The sequence below is a fragment of the Ambystoma mexicanum genome, chromosome 1q, assembly GCF_040938575.1.
Source record: "Ambystoma mexicanum isolate Mex_15411 chromosome 1q, UKY_AmexF1_1, whole genome shotgun sequence".
Classification (NCBI taxonomy): Eukaryota; Metazoa; Chordata; class Amphibia; order Caudata; family Ambystomatidae; genus Ambystoma; species Ambystoma mexicanum.
In genome coordinates, this window is record NC_090922.1 from 1,214,545,086 (window position 1) to 1,214,567,648 (window position 22,563).

Here is a 22,563-nt window from a genome sequence, read left to right on the forward strand (position 1 = left end):
AGGGGGCAAAATTAGAGGGGATCCGAAAATGTTGTAAAGGCTTATGTGGTGCAATTTGACAAATCTACACAAAAGTTTGCAAAAAGATTTTAGATCTAGATATAAATGTTTGTATGAAGTCTGAATGGATTTTGCCAAGCGGGGGGTAAGTTACATGACTTTTGTATGTGCATACATTTGACTTTTTTGAAAAAATAAAACATGGGTGGATATCCTGGAATCTTGTGTAAGGAGCATTGGCATGGAACTTAAAGCATGGTTTTGTAAATGTGCCCGTGTTTTATTTTTTGACAAGTGTCATAATGTAGGTACAAAAAATGGTGATATTCCTTTGGTGACGGAGGTTTAGCCTGTGGCCATGGGCAGTGGCCACATTGTCTGGGTCATGGAATAAGGTCATGATCCAGACAGTCTGGCTACTGGCGATGACCACAAGGGACAACACATGGGTTAAGGCGGCCATGTCCACCAGAGACTGGCTTTGTGGTAAAGTTATTTTAAAGAGGGATAGCTTTGAAAGGGAAGAAAAATGTGCTTGTGGTAATATGGTCATAGGGTTCTCTCTTCACCTTCTGCAGGATACCATGGCAAGCGAAGAGGGGCCCTGTATGGAACCCCGCCTTCCCTTTCAATGGTTGTCAACTTGGAAAAGGATTTTCCTTTCTAGCACCCCGGGTTCCCGCTTTGGGAACCTGGGGTGCTAATGGCCTTCATCCCCCATTGCAGGGGCTTGAATGGGGGGATAATGGTCCGAAGACCTCGTTATCCACCCTTGCTTCACTTGGGCTGATAACGTGGGCTGCCGGGCTGGTATCCACTGTGCCAGTCCCTGGAATGGTGGATGAATGCATAATATTCCCATTAGCATAACACAACATGCTAATGGAAATGTTGGACAATCTTATTGAGTCTATGTAGTTTACTGAGAAATGTAAAGTAAATGGAGTCGAAGGTTTTTTTTTGTTCTATTTTTTAACTGTGAAAGGTGGTTCCTAAAGGAACATTTCTTTTGTTGTTTTTTGATGTATTTATATTTTTGGCATGAGAGCTTAGAGCGAAAGGTTGGGAGGGAAAAGAGGGAAGAGGCACCAAGCACTAATATGGAGGAGCAGGTGGACAGGGGAAGATGTTGCACATGTGTTACTTCTAAGGTAGGGGGCAGTATTTCTCATGCTCCTTGATTACCGCTTCAAAAGCACTTCAAATTTGCTTCCCTCTGCAGAATGATGTGTTGTAATATATACAGAGGACTGTTGTCTTAAAAAGAATATGGATCAACAGCATCTTTTATTGCTTGCAAGGTAGCCGGTGGGATTTTGTGTACCACAGAAGTCCCAGAGAAGTAGGCTGTGTGGTTACAGTATTGGTTAAGGAAGATGAGGTGGAGGAAGATAGCCTCCTACTTGCTAAGAAAGGAACAACCTTTCTGAGAGCATTGCGGTCATTGGTTTTGGCGTGGCAGGCAGCACATGGAGGTGGTCCCGTAGGAGTACTGTCCGGGGAGTATGCAACTCACTCAGTGCATTTCACTTTGGCAGTTTTAGCCTTTGGTACATTCCCAACAGTGGTAAAGAACTGCCACACCCATGATACTCTCAGGGTGCTAGAGGTAGGCACTTCCTCTACCTCATCTTCTTGGTCCTCTTCATTGTCTTTGGAAGTACAGCACTTTTTCTGTTGTGAAGGTCCTCAAGCTGGTGGTTGTAGTGGCTCTTGGGGAGGAGGGATGGCAATAGGTGATGCCATTTCTAATATAAAAAGCAGTTTTGCTAAAATTCTTCCAAGTATGTACTGTGCACTAGATTGTTAATGGATAATGAGTAAGGATAGCTGTAGGTGTAGAGCTGTGAAAGGGAAATGTTGAACCTATCATGAACTACTTAATGTATTAAAGAATATAGTCATCTAAACAACATTGTATTGGAGTGGTGTTGTTAATACAGGAACCTAATCATATATAAACATAGGCAATGGCTGCAGCATGCACCATAGAAGTACAATATTTATAATCTTGTAATTTTGGAAAGTACAATAATGAATGCTACCTTATGCAAGTTTTGAGTAATGTTAAACATGTAATAACTAGCTAACAATTCAAGACTTACTGCACTTGTTCTAGTACATATGAAAAACCACAATGCATACAAATCAGAGGCACATACAGGGAAACTAAATTAAGGAAGAAAGAAACAGCATCATCAGAAAATGTTAAACAAATTAAAGTTTATCTTCATGTGAACAAATGATTTGCGTTTTTGAGGCCTGCTTATTTCCCCATGTATGTGCACCATTAGCTGAGACTAAACCCTAAGAAACGTACTTTAAAAACATATGATACAGTTAACGTCTAGATAAATAACACCTTTTCAATTTTAAAACCAGTTGGCCTATATATGTCAGTGAACTAACCCAGATACTTGATTTCATCAGTGATGTCATCAATGACGTTTATGATGTCATCTTTGATCTCCTGGGTGTGAGACTTAGCAGTGCACGGTGGCGGCGTGAGTTATGATTGCTTAGCTTACCACAACTGGCAAATTTCTGAGGTTTTTCGATTTTACTTGTAACCGTGACGTCCCTTTAACAACGTTTTTTCATTGAGAATATATATATATATATATATATATATATATATATATATATATATATATATATATATATATATATATATATATATATGTAAAATAAAAATGTAAATGTTTGTTTGTTCAAGAATAGGCGCGTGTTTTTATATACCTACTATACATAGATGTCATACCTGTGACAGGTAAAATCATGCTTTTTCTGAAAAACAGCGCCATCTGTTGGACGTAAAAGCAACACACGCTATACTAAATATTTTACTGAAAACGACGTAAAAGCAGCTTCAGATCTGCTTCGTTCTCAAAAGAATGAATATGACAGGCTGAGAGTGGCTGAAAGACGTCAACGAGAAACAGCAAATCAGTGTCAAACACGACTCCGTGCTCAGCAATCACACAATTACAATCGCCTTGCATTCTGGTACAACCCAGCTAATGATTATAGTTTGAGCCGGCATGTTCTCATCGGCAGCATGACTTGCAAAATTAAACTGCTGCAACTTGGAGAATCGCCAGGACCTTTAAAAACTTTGCTTGCCGGATATACCGCCAAATCAAAGCATTTTCTATCTAACATCAGGAAATACAACTCGTGCTTCCAAATGACATTGTTCGGCGTAAAAATCGTAACAGCTCAATTCATGGCAACTTGCGTTTGCAATCACCTTCAACAAAGCTCAAGGCCAATCTTTACAATTGTGCGTTTTAGATCTAGACACGGATTGCTTCTCACATGGACAATTATATGTTGCGTATTCTACAGTCCGCATATCTGCACAGACAATGGAACAAACAAAAAATATTGTATACCCACAAGCATTGTGAAATTAAACATATTAGAAACGTGCGCTTTCTCTTTTCTTTCTTTTCCATTTAACCAGCCTGAACCACAGCAACGCGTGGCCGGGGACAGCTAGTATATATATATATATATATATATATATATATATCAACTATATATATGCTGAAATGCAAGATGCCTAAGAAGATATATAATGTTTGCTCAACACAGGAATGTAACAATAACGAGTGACAACTTTGGGGAAAACGGATGGTGCAGACATGTTACAGTGAATGGAGAATTCAAGGATGCCCGACACTGCAGAGAGATTCAGTTTGCTGAACTAGTTGAAACACGGATTTGCATGGATCGGACAAGGGCGACGCATGCCCCGTCCAAGGTTAGTGCAGGAAAGGGAGGGAAGGCAGCTATAAAGTTAGAACAAGAGATAAGAGTTCCCAAGCACAAGACATATTTCTCTTTGATTAGATAAAAGAACAAATAACGTTCGAACAGCAGGTGCCAGTTAGTTAAAAGCTTAAAACCACATGAAGAGTAGCTCAACCAAGTCTCTAGAGGCCGAAGAAAGCAATCACACCCACATTAATAAGAGCTAAATTCATGGCAAAAGTTGAGCAGGATAATACTAAACATGGTCTCCCCAGACATGACTCATAAATAACGAACAGTGTCCATTCATTAGCACAAGATATGGAGACACACGTGCCTCAACTCCATAAAAGGTCTCATAGCAAAGACGCCAGTTAAGGCTAAATTGAACCTTAGAAGCCATGGCCTAGGTAATCAGGGATGGTATCTCAGTTAACTGAATGAAGCGGCTCTGTGGTGTCTCTCCCACTAACCAAAATGTTTTGCTCATGTACTGATGACCTGCTAAAATGTCCGAGGTTGGTGAAGCCGGTACCACCCAATCATTGCTCTCTGATAGTGCTGTCTTGCAACTGTTGCCAGAGCCAATTAATTACTGTTTTTATGTATTCTTCTACCTTCTCGCTTTTAGGGACGGTCTGAGCTGGGGCCACCAGAGTTTTATATACAATACAAACACTGACCAGTATTCATTCTATGTGTTGGTAATTCCCAACACCAATCCTACCTGTGCATAGGTTTTAGAAACTGCAATGTCACTTATGACTTATTTTTTTATTATAAGCTAATGTTTTGCATGAACTTCTTTGGGAGCGCTGAGACAATTTGTGCTTGCTGCTTTCCCTGTTTTATGCTGATTGTTAATAAAACAGGCCTTTGACGCTTCAGTTTGTGGGCGTGGGATTTATTGGCCTATCCGGTCTGCTGAGGGCTAGGACCTTACGGCCCACCATAACAGTCCAAACCTCTCCAATACCAATGCAATGCATATGAAGTACACACAAGCATAAGATTCAACATGGTATATCAGTATGTGCTCTGGGCCATCATGAAGATTGAATGGAGTGCCTACTCCACAGGACAAAGAGTAATGTGATATGTATGGCTAAAAGCTACTTCATGGGCAGTACAGTTTGTAACTAGTGTAGCACTGTGGAGAGAGTGTAGATGTGTAGTTAGTATGCCTGAGATGTAGGGACTTGTATCACAGCAAAGGTTGCATTATGTTTCGAACAATATCACAAATGTCAATGGCAAGTCCTTATGCAGTCAGAGCGTTCTCACCATGGATTGTACCTATCGCAGACTGTGAGAACTAAGCAGTGCATGTGAATGCCTTGTCACCAAAGGGACACCGTATTAGGCTTAAGATCTTTCCAATATTCTAGTCTCTGGTTGCTGTCATGTGCGCTACAAGTAGACATTCTTGCTTTCAGAGATATAAAACAACTTTACTACAGCATGGAAAATGGTTCAGGTATGTTTGTCTCCTGGAGAATAATTATACTGCCAATGATCCCAACTTGCATAATTGCATGTGGGATTTGCTTTTCTTTGTGAAATCAAAAAATCAGTCAACACGAGCCAAGTCTTACCAACTTTTGTCCATGACTACAGCATTAATAGCTTTGAAAAATAAGAAAATATACACATGTACATGTGTCAAAACTGGCAATGTGATTGTGATGTTCTGGTGAAAGAATATGTGAAAAAAGAGAGAATGTTATCATACGAGCAAGGCATGATAACAATCCCATTTCTATATGTAATACCATATGTCCCACCAGGCATTCTGGATAGATGATGGTGTCATAGAGATAAACAGCAACATTGTTACTAATTGTGTTCGTACATTTTCAAGCAACACATTTCTGCAGACAAAAAGGAGGACGATGTAAAGATACATTAGTATTAATGCCATGATTTAAATTGTAAGTTACCAAGTATATATGTGTCCCTATATTATAAGCTGCCAGAATTTAGACAGATTGTGGCAGACATACACAAGTGTCTATAAAGTTTGAGAGCCAGGAGAGCCAATTCTGCATAATCAATTATGTGCAATGATTGCATAGAAGGAGAGTCACCAGTGACACATCGAAAATTCCTACAAAAGACAAAGCACTATATAGTACAAACATGGACAACCCAATCTATACACACATTCATGTGTGGTAAGCAGAACAAAAGGAGATAAGGGGTCATATAGGGAGAAACATGTACAAAACACTCCAGCAGCAGCAGCAAACCGAGCAATTTGAAAAAAGATTAAAACAACGTTTTGTTCCATATCAAGTAGAACATATAGGCATACGATAAACCCATGCAACCATACATTAGAATGGTGGTTGTTCAGTTGGAATTTCAAGTTACACCAGAGTCTCATTAGATCACACCATACTCCCATATCATGAATATGATAAATCAAATGGTGGGCCCTCACTAACAATAAATAGAAATAGATCAAAGAGAGGCAAGGAAATTAAAGATTAAGGTCCAAAAATAAAAAAATAAAATAAAAAGACAAACAGTTATTGAGCCCTGTAAATAACAAAACAATATAAGTAAAGTTTGGTGATCAAAATTGCTTCAATTTTACATAGCTGTAGAGTCTTTCTACCCCCCTCCGACTAACCTTGAAACATGTTCAGTGTTCAAGGATAAAAGGTTAGGGGGATTGCCAATATGATGCGCCTCTTTCCAAGAAGTAGCAAATAGCTATTCTGTGTGGTTCAGGATAGCCACACGTTGTTTATTCATTTGTTGTATACTATGAGGATCAACAAACATGAACAAGCTGCATTGTTCTTACCTATATTCTTTATTTCTCCTATTACAAGTTTACTTTGAATAAGTTAAAAACATGAGTGATAATAAATAAAAAAAATCATCCACTACTAACCCCTTGGGTATTCTTCCAGCCTCCACCCATTCCCAAGTGTAATTAATTATAGCGGGGTTATTTGAGGGAATTCATCCCTTCTCCCTTAGGGGGAGCCCCGCCAGCCTACTGTGAGGCTAGGGTGGTCAGCAACACCCTTCCTAGGGGTTGAGGCAAGTGGGAGAGACAAGGAATTCCCTTTCAGTGAGGAATTCCTTGATGGCATCCAGATCTTGGCTTATATGGACTTACACAATATATCAGAACATTATCAGTTTTATGATGATAAAGTAGACCTATATCATCAGCAACACGAAACTGAGGCTTTTCCTTTAAAGCCGAATCTTCATTGGGCTGTGCTGAGGAGACTGAAAAGGGAGGAGGTGCCAAATAACAAAAAAAAGAGCACAGGAATCTGATATAGAACCAGAGGCCGAGAGGACTACAGGAAGCCCCCAGCATGTAATAGAGTGGAAGGAGGCAGGGCTGTTGCCAAACACAGAGCCCACATAAACCAGAGCAGCGCCAACCTAGTGCGAAAAATGCTGGGGGACCAGCATGTGAGGCCAAAGGAAAACCACATGTGGTGGAACAGAGAGTTCAGTGGTGGTGTGAACACAAAGTAATCACAGTGGGCAGCACGCCCATTCAACAATCACAACACCATTGAAAGGAGACAGCAACTCCAGATCATAGTCTCAAAACCAGTGTTATCTTGAAGGGGAGAGTGGGACGCTGAGGTGAGAGATGCCATGAAAAGTAAGTTGCAGAGCCACAAAGAAAGTGCGAGTGAGCCCAACACCCTACTGGCACTGTCAACATTACCCCTGCAAACAGAAGGTAACATGGTGACTGGGGATGCCGTAAGGTCAAATCGGACTCATTATAAATTAAATGAAACTTGTCCCAGCACTAATGCCCCAGTTGCCCTATGCAAAACATAGGAAGTCGGAAGCGGCTGTGTGGCGTGTGAGACTCTTTGCGAAGACGCCGGTTCGTGACACAGTGCGGCTTGACTTTACGTTGCGCACGCTGCTAGGTCCTTTCCTCTAACCCGCGGAAGACCGTGGAAGTCCGAGGAGGAGGAAGACGGGAGCGGAAAACGCGAAGAAAACGCGTGTAGGATCCTAGTAGGCAGCAGAGGGGAGTGAGACTGCTCTGACTGGGGCCCTCCGCGGATCTTGTAGTTCCTGTCCATAGCGTACCAGGTTAAGGCAGCCCAAGACTGGATCGATTGCTGCCACCTGTGACATTACACCCACGCCAACGTATGTTCCTGCCGGCCCACTAAGCCCGTGAGTATTGTGCCTTGCGGGGGGTGGACTGCCAGAGGACTAACAGTGAAGGTAACTATAGCTGTGTACTGTGGCTGTGGCGGTGAATCTTTTGTGAATTTATTCCACTGAGGCAGTGGTGGAGTGTGCATTACGCCTTTTTTTGCCTTGCCCTTTGCTGCCCCCCCCCCTCTACCCCGTCTCCCTTTTTTTTGTCCTTCAGATGGCTCCCAGACGGTCTTCGGACTAAGAAGGGAGTGTAACAACTCGGGAAGATTGTGCCCTCTGAACCGTTGAGCTTGACAAGGGGCTGGGGGGTAAAGGATACTGATAAAAAAAAAAAAGAGACACTAGTTGGACCCTAGTCCGTGGCGCATCAGTGCCAGCAGGCGCCAATAAGCCGAGAGATTAAATCTATTTTCTGAGTGCGAGCTATCTATTCCAGTCTTGGCTTAAATGCAACCAGGAAGTGAGCGGAATCACACCACATACAACCTTAGGAAGTCTAAGGCTGTAATAACACCGGTGAATATTCTGAACGAAGAGGTCCCTATGGGTAAGCGTAAGCCAAGAAAGGCTCAACCAGCTAATCAAGATGCTATTACTAAATTTTTTCCTGTCAATCATCCATGTGAAATTAATTCCACTGTGATTGAGGAAGATCCGCAGGACCAGCATGACAACGACCTATTGAGTGTCTCTAATTTTGATGACATTGACAACAATTCATTATTGGACTTATGTCTCAACATTCAAAGATCTATGACACCATTACCTGTTCTAAGGCCGACCAATACCGTCAAGGTGCAGGTAAATAGATCGAGATCAATGATCTCTGAGGAACGGCCAGTTGTTGGGGGACAGGAGAGACTGTCCATTTCACCGAACCTTGCGATGGTCTCTATTGAGGATGACCCGGATGCTGATGAAATTGACCAAACGGATAAGTCTTACCCAGGAGCAGTGGAAATCGCGGAGATTCAGTCATCTGTGGTATCGCTGCAATTTGCATTAAAAATCTTGCTGAAGATGTCGGGGCGTATCCTAGCCAATACTGAGTCCCTAACAATGATGGAAAAAGAGAGAGGAAGGAATTCTGACAAAGCAGAAATAAATCTGTCTGACGCTATTCATATTGCTGATGTAATTGGAGGGCAGCAGAGCCTGGAAATTGACGAAGAGGCAAATAGCCCTAACCCATTCTTCTCTAAAAAACAGAAGAGGCTGGCCAGGAAAGCGGGAAAGCCGAAAAAGTCTGGTGCGAAGTCTACTTCAAAGGCAGTACAGAAATCATTAACTCTGCCTTCCAAGAAGAGCAGGAAAAAATTAGCCAGAGCAAAAAAAAGGAAAGCAGCCGGTGAGGGTTGCCTGACCAGCTGGCTTCTACCTGAACAAACGGAGGAACTGGAAGCCGAGGAGGAGGAAGATCCAGGGGAGGTTGAGATAGCCCATATAACTGTAGAAACGGTGCTAAGTGAACCAACAGTGCACGAAGTATTAGAAGATAAAGAGGATGAAGTCACTATGGATAACAAAACTACGAAGAAAGGAAGCCGAATATGCTTGATTAAGAATTTATACCAAAGCAAAAATACGAAGTGGCTATCGCGCTCTGAGCTTCTGACAAGACTCTACTCTGTTCCACAACTACGGGTACTTAAATCAGAAGACTTCCAATTTGTGGAACCTCTGAAAGGTCCTAATAACTACGTCTCAGCATTACACTGTAAGTTCATAGCAACGGCTGAGCTGCTCAGAAGCTTTAAAGTGGAACTAAAAACAGTGGATGTTGAAGTGGACGCTGATATAAACGAAATAGACCTGAATAGTATCGAGGAAGAGGCAGTGATTTCTTCAGCAATAATGACTCCTCTAAATCTTCCGATGGACAAAAGGGTGGAAGCATCTGATGTCAAACAAGTGCTTAAATGGCTAGCAGACGCACTTCCCGAGATTTTATCCAGACCATGAGACCTATTGATTCTATCATGGAATTGTCGGGGCTTTGCGCTTCTTTTGTCACCTGAAGGGTCAACAAAGTTATTGGAGAAGCAAAGTTGCTTCGGCCTACAGGAGACGTGGGCCACCGATCCCTTATTTTTAGACGGCTTTGTACTCCACCACTCACCCGCCAGAAGGGGTGAAAAAGGCAGACCGTATGGTGGTATGGCGATAGGGGTGACTAATGCTCTGGTGTCAAGAAAGATTGACTCTAATCTTGAAAGTAACTTGATGGCAGTAGAAATAACTTTGAACAGCAAGGACCCCTTGGACAAAATTCTGTTGATAAATCTTTATAACCCCCCTGGGGCAACCTTAAGTGTACAACTACAAGATTCCCTTCATGACATATTGGCCACATGGCTGACATCATCTGCTGGTGCAGGGATTATTATTGCTGGGGACTTTAACTGCCACATGAAGGGACGGGAGAGTAAAACGGGAAATGTGAAATTGAAAGATCGGAGTGAGATGGTCCATAATAAAAAAGGGGTGGAAGGGGAAGCTTGGGAATATTTGTTTGAGTCCTGGGATCTGACAATGTTGAATGGTAGAACGATGAGTGACCACCCGGGCCATCAAACATGGACAAATGGCAAAGCCCACAGCACGTTGGACTACATATTTGTCTGCCCCAAGATTCTTCATTTAGTGGAAGATATGACTGTTAATTCTAATGAGTGGAGTGATCATGCTGTCCTGAATTGTGTAATCAGTAGTAGTAGAGAACAACAACTACGTCGTAACTTAGGCGTGGTGAAAATTAGCACGTCAGGCAACAGGATCTCCTGGTCAGATAATAATATAGCACTTGCAGTCGAGGCTTTGGGGGCACTTGAATTTCACAAAGGCCCCAATTTCAGTGCAATGAGTATTGAGGCCATTGAGAATTGGATTCATGCTTTTGTGGGTACGCATGCATCAGTGCCAATAGGAGCAATGATAAGTCAGTCGGGTAAAAAAGTACCTTATGATAAAATCATCAGAGACATGAAACGGACCCTTCGAGCAGAACTCCGCTGGGTTAAACGAGCTTATTTACCTGGTGAGAACTGCTTTGTAAAAATAAGGGAAATCAAAAATAGATACAGGTCAGCTATTAAGGCAAAGAGAAGGGCGGATAAGCTACTCTCCTGGCAAAGATTAGTAAAGACCATTTGTGAAGGTAAGACACGTAAAATATGGTCTCTTCTAAGTGAGGTAAGCGGAACTCAAAAGGGAGCTCTAACTAATCCTATTGAGGCTGGGGTTTGGGAAAAATTCCTAGAAAACCGAAACTTGAAAGATGACAACAGCAGTCTGTTAGGTAGCCCCCCGACAATTGCCCCGATTATAGTTTCATTTGAAACTATTCTGAATAAAATTGGAGAGATAAAATCTTCTCGAGCGCCAGGTCCCAATGGCTTAGCTAATATTGTTATAAAAGCTCACCCAGAGTTCTGGGCAAGATTATTAGCTATATTATTTAAGAAAGTCTTAAACACTGGTAAAAACCCCCCTCCTGGCAACAGGCGATATTAATCCCTGTATATAAGAAGGGAAGTAGACTTGACCCCAGTAACTATAGGTTGCTTTCTATGCTTGATGCATCTGGGAAGATATTTGCTTCCTTACTCCTTCAAGAGCTGCAAATATGGGCTGAGAACTCTGGTGTCCTATCAAAATTCCAGAGTGGGTTTAGACAGGGCTACTCTACTTCCTATAATATCATGGTTATGGACATTCTTAGATCGAGAGCTCTCAAACCGGGGGCAACACCATTATATGCTCTATACATAGACTTTACAGCAGCTTTTGATTCGATTCCTAGAAGCCGGCTATGGAAGAAATTGCAGGTAATGGGATGCCCGGAAGGACTAGTATACTATCTTAGACTCCTCCATCAAAATAATTTCGCTAGATTGAGACTTGATCAAGATGGTCGCATGACTAAGAATGTATCCCAAAATAGGGGAGTAAAACAAGGCTGTGTCACCGCTCCCCTAATCTATAATTTATACGTATATGATATACCGATGGCAATAGCTGCAGCAAACAATTGCCCACCAAAAATAGGTAAATCTACCTGTCCCGTATTAGCATATGCAGACGATTTGGTTATCCTTGATTATACCATCAGTGGGATCCGCAGATCAGCGGTTGCATTGTGGGACTATGCAGAAGCCAATGGCCTTAGCATTAACCTAGGAAAAACTAAGCTTATGCGCTTTACCAAAAAGAAGATATCACAGGTACAATTAACAGTAGGCCTGGAAAATATTTCATATGTCCCCCACTATCGATATCTGGGGATTGATTTTGAAACTCTTGGAGGCTTATGCGTTATGTAAACAATCGCGCAACATCAGAGCGGCACAATTGACTGCCCTATTCCATAAGTTCATGGCCCAGCAGGGTGGTTTCACCCTTTGGGGAACACGCCAACTATACCTACAAGCCTTTTCTCCTGCCATAATCTATGGGCTGGACGCACTTCTGGACATTGAATTAAATTGGCTTCAGGTAATTGAAGGTAAATTCTGGCGTGCGGTTTTAGGCCTCCCCCCATGTATACCGATGGCCATTATCAGACTGGAATTTGGTCTGATCTCACTAAAAGCAACTGTTCTGAAGAAGCGGGCCATGATTTATTTAAGGATGACCCGTGATGCAGGGAATGGGCTCCTAACAGCTGTCTACCAAGAAATGGCCAGGGATAAATCATCTTGTGCTACAATACATCAGATGTCCAGATTTTATGCGGAAATAGGTTGGCAAACTCGAGAAGGTCCCTATACAGAGGAAGCTTTTAGGGCCCTTAAGAAGCGTATCGAACTCTGGGACTGGTTGGAGAATTTTGAACATCTAAGGAACCTAAAAACCTATAAATTCGTCCAATATAGACTCTATGAATTTAAGAAACCTCAGAGCTATCTGAACATTTGTCTATCTGTCAGGCTTAGACGATTTATTTTATTACTTAGATTAGAGCAATTACCAACGTTCACGAATACTGGGCGCAAAGATAAGATAGCCGCTGAACTGCGCACATGTCGATTATGTAAAAATAAAGACCAGCAGGAAACGGCAAAACATCTCCTAACTGACTGTACTGAAATGAATATAACAATCTCCATTTTGCTAGGACCGTTTGCCCATGATATTAACTACATCAAAGAAGATCTATTCTGGCATCATTGTGTAAATTCTAACAGTATGCGATTACTGACAGCATTGTATACAATTTGGCTGAGTGTGGAAGCAAGATTGGGTATAAAGTTGTAGCATAGCTAATAAGAGTTGCTATAGCTAAGTGGAGACTATTGTGAATTGAAGCAACGAGATTTAAGATTATACAAAATCCTCTCTGATTACTCCTAACTCCTTATATTTTATTATAAATTTGACTTTAAGAGACTATTAATGTTGAGTGATAGTTTGATTGTGTATATTTCTATAAGAATGTTTTTTTTTTTTATTCTTCTTCTTTTTCCCTCTTTTTTGTTTATTCTCTAAATATTGACATATTTATTTTTTTTTTTTTATTTGTATTTGTGTAAAGTTTAATAATTAGAACTGTAACACAATAAATATATTATTACTAATGTGAAACGAAGTCGAAATATTCTGATAAACTAGAACTCTGTTAAGGAGATAAGGAGAAACACAAACACTACAGAGTAGAAGAGAAATAAAGTTGGAAGTTTGTTACCTCGGAAAAAAGGAGAAGGTCAACCCACATCAAAAAGATAAGACAGAGAATATAACAGAGAGAGACACTTGAGGAGGAAAGATTCATTTGATCAGAAACACAAACCTCATACCTGAAACAGCACCCTGTGAAGGGGTGAAGGGTGCAAATTGAGCAACCACAATATCCAAGAGAACAATATACAAGAGGGTTTGGAGCCCTACACAAGACAGAGAAGAAATCTGATAGATGTAAGATAATTTATAAGAAGGCAAAAAAAGGAAAACTAAGAGTCCCCTAAAAGAACTGCAGAACTTAATTCAGAAAATAACGAGTGACTGTTTATGTATGGTATATTAACTGGAATAATAGACCAAAGAAGCCCCATGACAAAACACAGCACCCAGGAGAGGGGAGTCCTTTCCCTGGCTTTGGTTAGATATATTAGTAGCAGGGTCAGAGAGATTAGATTTGGACAGTGGACAGACTTGTTTTGGACATTCACACTGACTGACAAGCACTTTAATTAGTAAAACAGGTAGGTAGCACCCCGTAGCCATAGGAAAAGACAGGCCTTATTTTATTTTAAATAAAATATCCAGTTAAAATATCTTTACGGCATCTGCTTCCTTCTTCTTATCCTCCACAGTGCCTTTGGGGAAATGTAAAAAGGCCCAAACACAATGGTCTTCTTGGAACGATCAGGGTAAATTCTCTGCTAGACTCTGATGTAATTTAGTAAACAAAAAAGGAAGAGTCTCTCTCTCTCCAACAAACTGATAAAAACACTAATCCTTGACCTCAATGTTTTTACATTCACAGGGATTCACCTCCTCCATCATTCAGAGACTTGATGCATATCAACTGTCTCTTCTCTCCTCTCTGAAGTTGTTGCTCCATGAGTGGGATAAAACCACCTCCTTTGCAGCTGTACGTAGCTAAGATTATAAAGGGCATGGCTACCTCCAAACTCATAATAAGGCCCATTGGGCCTCATTACAAGTGAAGCGGTAAGGGGTTAACGGCGCCGGTAAAGGTGCCGGCGCCGTTAACCCCATACCGCCTCATTACGAGAGACATGGTCTCTAAACTGTGCCAGCATCCTCTTTGGTCTCCACAACTAAGCTTTCCGTTCTCTCAACAAGATAATTAACTTCACTACCAGGACTCTCTTTTAATTCCCTCACTTTACACCTACTTCCTCGTACCTTCACCAGGCTGGATGTCTGACAATGCATAACAGGGCCAGATTTATATCTATTTTCACTGATTATATATACACACACACATACAGGGAAGAATAATGCTCTTTTGATTTTAAAAGAACAATCAATTGATAAGAAATCAGATTTGACAGGAAGCAGTGAAGCAGTAATCTTCTTTCAATAGGATGCGTTTGAGGAACATGCAGACCAGGTTGTGGTGGGGAGTAAATGGAAAAGTCACCAATCACAATACATGGGTTGGTCTACAAAGACTAAGGTCAAACAATATTAGGCAATTTTAAGTGGGCTGTGTGGCTAGCTCTGTCACATATGGGACCATGATGGATGAAGTGTGCTGTAATGTAAGCTTAGCTTAAGCTTAGAGTGTGGTGATGTCATGGCTTGGTATAGAACGTGATGGTTGGGTTCTGAGGTGACCGTTGGTGCTTGCCAGTTAGAAAGTGGTTGTGCGTGGGTGTGGGGCAAGCCCAGTGTCTTTCTATCTGTATCTTGTCATCCATGTCCCATACCATCCTAATGTGTATCGCGAAGAAGTACAGGACCTGGACAGTAATGCTACAGTAAACCTACCTTGTAGTCTCTCGACCCTTTCTTCCTTACACTGGCGATGAGGATGGGATGGTAGGTGGACCGTCTGTTTTGCCATTGTGTGCTGCTGGGGGGGGGTGAGCAGTTGGTGAACGAGAGGACACTGCCCCCGGGGGACTCCCCACGCCTAGGTGGGCCATGCGTTGGAGTTGGCCCGCCGGAGCGCAGCAAGCATTTGTGGCCAAGTGCCCCGCGTTTGGCAACATTCGCCAGTGTAACAGTGTCCACGGTTGAGGCAGAGCCAACCCTGGACTCTGGAGCTGTTCGGAGGAGCCTCTTGCGTGATTGAAGTTGGAGGAGGAGGCCAGCTGTGCAACGGGCCTCTCCTGCGTGGCTGTGTTACGGCGTGGGAGCAGGCTGTGCTGTGGAGCCCTTTTCCCTTATGGTGCCGGAGCGTGACAGGTGACGAAGTGTCAAACAGCATGGCAGAGCAAGCCTGGTGATGGAGCAGAGACCCGAGACCTTACACATAACAGTGAGCCGACAGTGATGGGTGCCTAGGTCCCTTCGACAAGGCCTGCGCACCATGCAGCTTTGCACACAGTTGCCAGTTGCAAGGGCCTGCTGAATCCAGCTCTGGAGGAGCTCTGCTCAGTGTGGTAATGATGACATCACAGCAGAGTGGAGCGCTATGGGCCAATCACATGCTTGGCCATTGGTGTTCCTGCCGGTCGTGCACTGCTCGCAGCGTGGTGGAGGTGAATGTAAACATGCTAACACAAGATTTGTCTGAGGTCACAGGCAATAGAGATTATGTGCGACAGCGTAACAATGGGGTGGACAGTGCCAGTATTGTTAGGCATTCAGAGATCTTTGTGGAGGTCGCGGTGTGTCCTGGTCAAGGCAGGGATTGTCATCAGAGGACAGAAGAGCCCACATCGAGCATGGCAGTTACCAAGGCTGCCCGTGACTACGGATACTTATATGAGGCACGGGGCAGTTTTCAAGACCCGGCGGAGCCTGAGATTCGGTAGTGTGACTTTTTAGTAGGTGAGTGTCTTGGGCCTGTGCTTGCTTTTTTTGTTTTAATGTTGTGGCCCATGTGTAGGGGTATAGGTGTTTTCCCGGGTGGTTAATATAGGGTAATGTCGTTCAGGCCGTTGTCTGTCTCCTGTGGCGTGTTTTGTAGTGGCCTTGTATCCTGGTTAGGTTCTTTGGGTAGTGATATGTAACCTTTTGTATCTATAGGGTTAATGGGGGTGCCGCCGTATGGGTGCAGTTACTGTTGTCTCTGAATTTCCGCAATTGGACATGTGGGAGGGGTTGGCGTTCTACCAAGAGGGACTTAATGTTTTTGGGATTTGATTTTTATGAAATGAGCATTTTTATTAGGTACTGGGTGAGGCGTGGGTCTTTTTACATGTTGCTGTTTTGCGACGTGTCCACATGAACATTTTCATTCTCAGACTTGAGGGTGGGTTTCCCATTTTGGACTTCAGGGTGTGGATCCGGTTTTCCGATTTTGGTCTTGGAGGTGTGGATCCGTTGTACTAAACATTTAGGTTATGAGGTTGTTCCAAGTTGGCTCATTTTATTATGTTCATCGTTTATGTCTACGAACAGGTGGTGTTTTGGCACAATGTTTTTCAATGTTCTGGAGTGTGCGTATTTGCATTGGCTGGCAGTGTGTGTTTGCAAATCACATATGTGTGCATCAGAGACGTGTAATGAGTGAGTGTGAGCAAATATATGTGATTACAGTATTATGAAGCGTGTGTCTAATATTGATGTGAGAGTGCATGGACTGGGTAGCGATGCTCAGTTAATTAGAGCAAGGATGCTTGCTCAAAGGAGTTTTTCCTCAAGTTATGCTATGGGGTTTATATGATGAGCAAGGGTCGTCCTCAGCTTTAAGTTTTGCTTTTAGCAGTTTTGCGTTCAGATATATTAAGGGGTTTATGTGATGAGCAAGGGGTGTGCCCGGGTGTTACGGGAAGGCGCAAAGGTGTGTGCCTTTTTTGGGACATTTAAGTTGAGATCAGATGAATGCTCTGTTGTGGTTCCTCTAATTCTGAGGGGTGGTTAAGGTGAGCAAGGGTGTGCTCTTGACTAGCGGAGTGGTTTGAGTAGAGCTAGTGTATGCGTGTAATGTGTTGTGGTGTTTACGTTCAAGTGTATGAGTGGAGCGTGTTGGGTACCAAGGGTGGTACCCAAGGAGTAGTATAAAGTGATGAGTTGCCCCAGTGCCTGTCTTTCTTGCAGGTATTGTTTGCTGGGGGTGCTATGTGTGTTCAAGATGCCGAAGAGTTTTAGGGGTGGTTAGTTCCGATGTGCTTGGTGGAGCAGTGTAGGGTTCAGTACGTTGATTAGTTCTGGTGTGGTTGATGGTGCAGCATAGGGTTCAGTTACGTTTATCTAGTTTTTATCATTAGTGGGTCCCTCAGTGGTGTAGGGTAATTGTTGACAATTCTGATCTGGTAAGTGCCTCGGGGGTGGCAGTTCCGAGACTCTGGGGGGCAGACCAGAGTGGGAGGAGTATGTTGCGTAGTTGGATCGGTTGGTTAGTCTGCATTGTTCTTTGTTCGTTGAGCAATAGTTAAGTCTAGGAGTAGCAGTCCTAGGTCCCGAGGGGCAGCTCGGGACAGGTGGAAGTACGTTTTTGTTGTTTTCTGTTTCTGTCGTGGGGCATGGATTATTAGGGATATTTTGGTGATCGAGGTGCTGGAGTTATAGGGTTGTTTAGTGATCAAGATGCTGGAAGTGAGTGAGGAGGTGTTTGTCCTGTGGAGCTTTTGGGCATCCTTGAGTGGTCCAGATTAGCCTGTGATGGTTTTCCTGTTGTGTTCTGAGTGCTGGAGTTACGGACATGGACGGCCGCTGTGTGCAGCAACTCTGGTGCGTGTGTGTGTTACATGGTCCCTTTATCATTCCGTTGTGGTGTTTTATCAAGGGGGGAAGATGTGTAGTAATGTAAGCTTAGCTTAGACTTAGAGTGTGGTGATGTCATGGCTGGGTATAGAACATAATGGTTGGGTTCTGAGGTGACCGTTGGTGCTTGCCAGTTAGAGAGCGGATGTGGGTGGGTGTGGGGCAAGCCCAGTGTCTTTCTTTCTGTGTCTTGTCATCTGTGTCCATTACCATCCTAATGTGTATCGTGAAGAAGTACAGGACCTGGACAGTAAAGCTACAGTAAACCTACTTCGTAGTCTCTCAACCCTTTCTTCTTTACAAAGTGCTAACGTTGAGCGAAAGAACAAAGAAAGCGAAGGACAGAGTCAGGTAAAAGGCAAGGGAATAATATTACTTTGAAGGCAGATGAGAGGTAGTTTAAATGGGTAACTTGGATGCAGAGGTAGACTTTCAATTTGGCTTTCGATCAAATCATTGTGTTTCTCAGATGTCTGGGGGAAGAAAATTCCATTTAAGTGGAGCAAGAAGAGAGACACAGCAGAAGCAAGGGGAAGCACAGGGACAGCGAGGTACCACACAAGTAGTTGAGGATTACGAGAAGGCTGGTAGAGTTGGATAGATCAGGAGATATATGGTAGTGCCTTACCCTGGATAATGTGTATCTGGCCATGTTTTGCACTGTCAGCCATCCAGCCTGGTGACGGTAAGATGAAGTAGGTGCAAAGACAAACAGAGTCCAGGTAGTGAAGTTAATTATCATGTTGAGCGGACAGAACGCATAGTCGGGGACACCAAGACGATGCTGGCACAGTAGTCCAGTTTAGAGAAGACACAAGTGGTTGGGAGGTGTTTGCTGTTCTGGAAATAAGCATGCATATAAGCGCTAATGAATGTGGGCAATATTCATTGTTACTTATTTTTTATCCTTTCTACTTGTACCCTATTCTTTTTACAGTAATTATTGGTAGTGATATGTTTTATCAGTTGCAGACTGTTACATCTACTTTTTTGTGTTTACCTTTAGAGGACAGCATGCCCCAGATGCATGGGTCAAATTGGCAAGTACTACACAAAACACGATACCTCAAGCTTGCTTGTGCCACTTCTCAATGGCACTCCCAACAGTAACTTGTTCTAAAGCACTGTTCAGCTGAGGTGGCCCTCACATCACTGCCCTATCCTCATTCATGACTAGGTTCTGTCTTTTCAACACACAGTGCAGGGGCCAAAGAGCTTGGAAACAAAAGCAGTGTACATGAACCTTGCATTTGCTGTGGCTTACTTGTCAGCATGAAGTACTGTAGCTCACAATTGGTCCATAACAGGCTGCCATAGCACATCTATAATGACAGCAAATTCCTTTGAGGCTGCACAGCCACATCACTTCTCTCATATCACAGCAAAGCATTATCCGATTTCAGCAGAATTTTTAAATTTCAAAAAGTACAGTAGCACTATATGAGTTACAAGATTGCAACCCAGGGGGGTCAGGTGGTCCACGACATGGGTCGTGGGGCAGTGCTTGAGTAGATACTTCACAATAAATTCCACCACATCACCAGTTTCTACAAAATAATTTCCGAACTGTGCCTGCCACCCCTTGCAGCCCTCCTGTATCCTACCTGTTGTCAGCTGCTAGCGATCTGAGTGCCGAAGGTTACTGTCTGTACAGGTTTTGGACCAACAGAGGTAATCAAGGTGACTTTTCACTGCAGTCCTGCAATGCCCTGGCCTGTGGAGTATGAAAGGAGTACCAATCATTCACATATCTCTCATTTTCATAAAGACTCCTTGCTCCCACCAGCTCAATTTTTCCCCACTCATTATCCTCTCACATGGCAGAACTCCTCTGATGTGAACAGAGACTTTCTTCAGAATGTACATCTTTATACATTATCAACCAAAACCAGACATATCTTAATCAATATATGCAAATAAACAATGCTTTAAAATACCTGTGGTGAAATAAAAAAAAAAGGTCATGTCACTTTACAGTATTACATATTACTGAAAAACATGTTAGTACACATTAGTACACATAATGTATGTACTGAGGTAGGTAAGAAGGAGCATTTGGACAGAGCACAACTTTTGACATTTCAAGATATTTATTCGAATAATCAAAGAACAATGCCTTACTATGTCTAGTCTATGGGTGTCCTTACCTAACTAAACTTACTAAGGTGCTTGGAGCCTGTTGTGAAGTCCAAAAAGAAACAGTTGGTTCTCCATTCAATTCAAAGCCACTGTGTACCTACCACTCATAGAAACCAACAAAAGACCATGAGAATGTCTCCTTCTCCTGGATGATAAGCTTCTTAAGCTTTAGTATGCAATCTTGAGCAATTGCTTGGCTACCTCATGAAGTAATTGGTTTAGTTCTTGTATGGGACCTTTCCCAGTCCTGGTTTCCCCTGCTTGTTCCCTTGGCAGGACGTTCCTCTACAGCCTGGTTAGCTTTGGAAATCCTGGAAAAAAGAGCTCTCTCCAGTGTCTCTAAATGTCTTTCTCTTCCAATTCCACAAGGGAGACTGATTGCCTCTTCTTATTCTCTCTGTTACTACAGTTCTTCAACTCATTGTGCATAAGACGGTTGATATCATGTTCCCTCTTTTCTGATTCACTGTCTTCTGTCCTTTCTATTATTTTTCTAGACCCAGTAGTAAATCTCTTTTCCACTTCTTATGTCACTGAGACAAGTAGGATGGGGTTCACAATGGCTTTTCTTTTCTGACCACTCACTGAGACTAGTAGGCCAAGTCACAGAGTGATTGTCACTCTCCTTAACATCGGGCTACTCACTGGGACAAATAGGCTGTGTCCCAGAGTGTTTGTCACTCTTATTAACGTTGGACCATTTACTGGGACGAATAGGTTGAGTCCCTGAGTGTTTGTCACATGTCTTACCTTTGGACCACTTACTGGGATGAGTAGGCTGACAGTATTCTTTACTGCTGTGTTCCCTCCTGGGTCTCCCGCTATCCCTGTTACCTTGCTTTTTGAGGGTTTGTTTCACTGGGCCTGTTCGCAGGAGCAGGACTTTATGTGTTGTCAGGACAGATTGGTTTATCCTTCTGTCTGCTTTGTACTCTTCTCCGCGGCTCCGCTGCTTCAAGGCTCCGACAGTCTCTAGTTAGTTGACAGACTCACCAGTCCACCCCACTAGTGACATGCCACAGCTTTTGCTTACTTCTCCTTCTAAGGGTTTACATCGACTCTGCTCGATGACCTCAGATTTCCTCGAGGATTTACGTCCGACAACACCTTCTGCCTTCCTCCTGACGGAGGATCTCTTGGTCTCCAGTCCCAGTCCCAGTCACAAATTGACTGATTTGAATCTCTTGGGCTTTATTTCTCTCTCTTCCTAAGAGAAGCCTGTCTTCTCTTCTTATTACATGTCTCTTGGTCCTACCCAGCAGAGGATCGTAGTCCATTCTCTTTGTTTGTTGAACAATCATCATTCTTAGTTCAATCTTCTTCGTGCAAAACAAAAGAAGTGATGTCTGGAAGGTTTGGCATTAACCCTAACACCTAGCATTGCTCTGGGCAACACTCCTAACCATCATTCTTCAGCCTCCCAAGCCATTAAAGAAGGGGAACGTCCATATGCTAATCAGGCTTGGTGCCACCCCAAAAGGGGTATTCCAGCCCAAACTGCTAGGTCACATCTCTTATGCACGAGATCACAAGCATCCTCAGACATGTTGCTGCCTCATTGGACATCATCAGTGAGGAGTAGCTTATGTCCCTAGGCCCAAAACGCTCAGGACCCACTTCTGGGCATACCCGTCCCACTCGGATTGACTCATGCAAAACAAAAGAGGTGATGGATGGAAGGTTTGGAATTCATCCTAACCTCTGTAATTGCTCTGGGAAACCCTCCGAACCATCTTTCTTCAGCCTGTGAAGCTACTACATAAAGGGAAAGACCATATGCAAATCAGGCTTGGTCCCAACCCAACAGGGGAGACCAGCCCAAACTGCTAGGTCACATCCCTTCTGCAGGAGACCACAAGCATCCCCAGACATGTTTCAGCCTCATTGGGCATCATCAGTGAGGAGTAGCTTAGTCAATCTTCCTTGTCACAAAATGATTGGTCCCAAACCAGGGACTAATCATTAATTAACCTTTCATCATTGTATTTGCAAGATATTTGTCTTCGAGGGGAGTCTTGAACCTTATATTATAATAACACAAAGTGGTTTGGTTTAATGGTGTCTCTGTGGTGTCAAAGGGAAGGGTTTTAGGGAGTTCTTGTGAATTTTTAGGGAGTATCTCTCTGTGAGGTCCCACTTACTGCCACCCCTATTGGTGAG

At 43.0% G+C, this 22,563-nt stretch overlaps 1 protein-coding gene across 2 annotated transcripts in view; it reads right to left on the reverse strand.

Annotated features, from left to right (window-relative positions):
- PDE4B (phosphodiesterase 4B) overlaps positions 1-22,563 on the reverse strand; it is a 2,420,935-nt gene that overhangs the window by 2,198,649 nt on the left and 199,723 nt on the right. The window contains exon 2 of one of the 2 annotated variants that reach the window (XM_069641970.1): positions 19,869-19,978. The exons of the other annotated variant lie outside the window; for it this stretch is intronic. The gene's annotated coding sequence lies outside the window, so the exon portion shown is untranslated. The remainder of the gene's footprint in view (positions 1-19,868; positions 19,979-22,563) is intronic. 2 annotated transcript variants of the gene reach the window in all.